The sequence below is a fragment of the Carlito syrichta genome, unplaced genomic scaffold (assembly GCF_000164805.1).
Source record: "Carlito syrichta isolate Samal-C Ts95f unplaced genomic scaffold, Tarsius_syrichta-2.0.1 Scaffold304031, whole genome shotgun sequence".
Classification (NCBI taxonomy): domain Eukaryota; kingdom Metazoa; phylum Chordata; class Mammalia; order Primates; family Tarsiidae; genus Carlito; species Carlito syrichta.
This window is the reverse complement of record NW_007248127.1, coordinates 941,725-946,310: the sequence shown is the minus strand read 5'-3', so window position 1 is coordinate 946,310 and position 4,586 is coordinate 941,725. Positions and strand designations below refer to the sequence as shown.

The 4,586-nt window shown below is 38.9% G+C and overlaps 1 protein-coding gene across 1 annotated transcript in view; it reads right to left on the bottom strand.

The window, feature by feature from the left end:
- The window catches only part of LOC103261836 (unconventional myosin-Va), a 104,877-nt gene extending 103,419 nt beyond the window's left edge, over positions 1 to 1,458 (bottom strand). Inside the window, exon 1 of the mRNA XM_021713079.1 lies at positions 1,352 to 1,458. The gene's annotated coding sequence lies outside the window, so the exon portion shown is untranslated. The remainder of the gene's footprint in view (positions 1 to 1,351) is intronic.
- Between the last annotated feature and the right edge of the window lie 3,128 nt (positions 1,459 to 4,586).

Here is a 4,586-nt window from a genome sequence, read left to right as displayed (position 1 = left end):
AAAAAAAAAAAAAAAAAAAATGCAATGTGGAACCCAGGTTTGAAACAAACAAACAAAAAGGCATTAGTAGAAAAACACAGGATGGATATGGGTGGCTCACGCCTGTAATCCCAGCACTTTGGGAGTTGAGGTGAGAGGACTGTTTGAGTTCAGGAGCTCAAGGTCAGCCTGGGCAACATAGTGAGATCATGTTTCCACAAAAAATTAAAAACTTAGGTGGGCCTGGTGACATGTGCCTGTAAGTCCCAGCTACTCAGGAGACAGGTGTACAGATCTCCTGAATCCTGGAGTTTGAGGTGGCGTTAAGCCATGATCGTAAGACCACAGCCTGGGTGTCAATGTGAGACCCCCCAACTCAAAAAAAGAAACTAGTGACATGCAAATAAAGTCTATAGTTCAGCAATTGTCTTATATCAATGTTAATGTTCTATTTTGATTATTGTACACTGGTTATGTAAGGTGTTAAAAATTAGGGGAAGCTGGGTGAAGTGTATTAAAACTATTATCTTTGCAACTCTTTTGGAAGTTTAAAACTATTTCAAAGTAAAGAGTTTTTTTAAAACTAAGCACAGCTATTTGTCAGATGTATACCTTGGAGCCAACCACTTTTTAAACTATCTGCAAAAATCCAATATTGTCAAATAGAATAAGCACTCACTTAGCGTCAAAATTATTTGTTCAAATCCCACTTTAAATTCCAAAAGCCACAGCCTGGTGTGTGGCCTTGGGCAAAACTGCTTCATGACTCTGATCTTTAGCTTCCTTATTTTGAAAATAATGATTACATCACCTACCAAGCCATACGGTTGCTATGAAAATTAACATGATCCAAAGTGCCTAATGTTATGCCTAACACAGAGTAGATGACCAAGAAATGTTGACTAATTCCACAGTTTGGCATTCAAAGCCCTTCTAATTTGGCCTAATTCTTCCCTGCCTTCTTTCCACCTGGCACTCTCTCCTCAGTTTTGTCTCCATGTTGCCGTCAATGCATCTTCTCTAAAACCTGGCATCATCCCTCTTTTTAAAGCACTACGATCACTCCCCATGGCATACCAGTTAAGTCCAAGAGTTTTAGGAATACATGTGACTCCAAACCTGATAATCACAATAAATTTACAGGCCAAAATAAAGGACTTTTAAAGTATCTGCTATTTTCACTAATCTACGGCATTATTGGACTATTAGGATGGAAAACAAAATCTGCTATTTTTATCAATTTAGTAGGTAAAAGTTTTAGATTAGTTCAAAATTTAACTTCCAGTTGGGTTTAAATAAGTCACAGTAAACTTATTCTTTTGAATGCCTGTCACTTTAGGCCAATGAAAACAAATGGAAGTGAAATTCGTACCTTTCCTTCCTCGAGGTGAAGCAGGAGGACTTTATCTCCTGGCTTATAATCTTTCAGCAGCTCTGCTGACTTCCAAACTTCCTCGGGGTCAGGTATCCAAACCCTGGCGAACTAGAAGACAAACAGAAAAATTTTGATATATAAGATATATTATGACTTTATAATTAAATAATTTATGAAAAAAATAAATCTTGGCCAATATGAAATATTACTTTGAAAATCAATAAATAGCCGGGCTCGGTGGCTCAGCCTATAATCCCGCGCCTTTGGGAGGCTGGGGTGAGTGGATTGCCTGAGCCCGCGGGTTCGACACCCGCCTGGGCAGTGAGACCTCATCTCTACAACAAATCAAAATATCAGCGCCGTAGCGCATGCCTGTAATTCCGGCTACTTGGAAGGCTGAGGTGGAAGGATCGCCGGAGCCCAGCAGGTCGAGGCTGCGGTGGCCGGGAGCGGCCACTGCACTCCAGTCTGGACGACAGAGTGAGACTCCAACTCAAAAAAAAAAAAAAAAAAAATCAATAAACAAAAAGTATTTTAGCCCTAGTAGTACCACCATGTCCAAATTATATAAAAGTATGTTCTGGAAAAAACACAACAAATAAAGTTTGACTTTACATAGTAAATGCCACCTGAAAGTATAACTTTAGGTTAAAATGCATATATAAAGTCTATTTTTGAAGCTCTAGTGTTGTGCTCTGCCAGTTTTGACAGCACAGCCATCTTTTTATGGCAGGGTTTACAATCTGGATTTTTTTAAATTGTGGTTTTTATCCTGTGCTCTGCAAAGCCATGGTGATTTCTCATATATCCCTCAGGAGTCATTATGGCAGGGAGAAGAGACTAAAAATATCAAAATTGTAAAAATTTTAAAAAACTGTTGTTTAGTATTTTGCCTTCATTACTTTATAGAGATGAGTGGAAAATGGTACATCTGGTCAGCAATAAGACTGTTTCTCGTAGCCTCAATTACATGAAAGAGGCACAGTAATCTCAGGGATTCCTAAAGCAACAAATCTTTAGCTTTAACCAGACATTCTCCGGATTTAAACCAGATGATTACAACGTCAATTTTGAGGAAAAAGAAAAAAATATATTAACATGCATGAATCCTTCAATCTACATTGAAGAAGTGTGTTATGATTGCTTGGACTCTCCAGGAAGAAATCTCCCTTTAAAACACATGTACACTAAATTTTAAAGGCCATTTTCATGAACAAATCACATACGATAATAGGACATGCTAGATTCAGCTGGCAAAAGGAAGACATAATACAATCATGGCTGACATGGGCCAGACGATCTCTGGCCTGTGTATCCTCATTTCATGCAAATTCATTTCCAGATTTCATTTTTAGTAAGAACCAGGGTACTAATTTACTTGGAACTTCAAGCTTAAAGAGCATTTGAATTTGCATATGTTAAATATGGGGCTACTTTCTGATGAACTGTGATAATGTAATAGACAGTCTAAGTACTGGGTACAAAGAAGTTCTAGAAGCTTATAATAAGGCTATTCCCAAGTACAAGAGAAATTTAAATGATCTAGTGATGGATTTACAGATGAGAGAAGGAGAACAAAAAGAAAGTGGGTGAAGGAAAGGAGAGAACGATATGAGATTCAAAAAAATTTAAATTAAATGTCTCCTATAAGAAAAACATTACAGCATACTACTGTTCTGGATATTATGTTAACTTCGTTACTGACAAAGATTCTCAAGCCTTCCTATTGGGAAGTTGTTGTGGTATAGTGCAGTAGTTTCCAAACTACCACATTTCATGGCTGGTAAAATTAAAAAAGGGGGGGGGAACTGACACAGGGTTATCAACTTTTAGTTTTGCCAAGTAAGATTACAAAACCAGTAAGTCAGTAGCACTTATAGACAAATGGAAGGAAGCTTAAGGCCCTCACACTCACCAAGGACAAGATTTAAATACCAATCTACCATCTAACATCATCATTTTATAAAATAAAGGACATTTTCACACAAAAACAGTAGGAAAAATAGCCATTACAGTAACATCCAAATCCTTTGCCATGCTCTACATGGGCCTTCAGACCTGCCCACCTCTAAGCTAGAGCTATGTAGGCCTTCTTTTAGTTCTTTAGGAACACAGGTTTATTTCTGTCTTTAGAGGCTTCGCCTTTGCTAATCCCTCTGTAATGGACCTCTCCCAGATCTGCTTAAACCAAGCTGGCATCCTCATTCGGATTTTAGTGCAAATGTAAACCTCTTCAGAGAGGCCCTCTCAGATCTTTCTAGCTGAAGTCACCCCCCATTACCACTACCATTCTCTAGTTTTTTCAGAGATCTCATTACTATCTGAAATTACTTATTGTTATTGTTATGCTATTGTTTATTTATTTATTGCCTCCTTTCCCTCATTAGAACATAAGCTCTATATCTGTGTTGTTCAACACTATCAGCAATACTTAAAACAGTACCTGACGCATAGCTGGTGCTTAGGTAAGAATTTATTGAAACAAGCTCAGAATAAGTGTCGAGCATGATGGCTCATGCCTACAATTCCAACACTTTGGAAGATCGAAGAGGAGGATTGCTTGAGCCCAGGAGTTTGAGGCCAGCCTGGGCAACATAGCAAGACCTTATCTCTACAAAAAATAAAAAATAAATTAACCAGGCATGGTGGCACATGCCTGTAGTCCCAGCTACTCGGTAGGCCGAGGAGGGAGGATTGCTTGAGCCTAGGAGTTCAAAGCTGCAGTCAGCTGTGATCGTGCCATTGTGCTCAAGAAAGAAAGAAGCAGAGAATAAAAGGCATCGCCTTAAATTGAATATAAATAGCATGATTTAAAAAAAAAAAAAACTCATTCGATTGCTTTATTTTTCTCTTATTATTACTAACACACACACAATTTTTTTTTTTTTGAGTCGGAATCTCACTCTCTTGCCCAGACTGGAGGGCAGTGGCATGCTCATGGCCACCACAGCCTTGACCTGCTGACTCAGACAATCCTTCCACCTCAGCCTTCCAAGTAGCAGGAACTACAGGCATGCACCACCATGCCTGGCTATTATTTATTTATTTATTTATTTATTTATTTTAGAGATGAGGTCTTGCCAAGTTGCCCAGGCTGATCTCAAACCCCTGGGCTCAGGCAATCCTCTTGTCTCTGCCTTCCAAAGTGCTGGGATTACAGCCGTCAGCCACTGTGCCTGGCTAACACATACACATTTTTTATCTGAACAGCTGGCAGAGGAGAGTGTTGAAC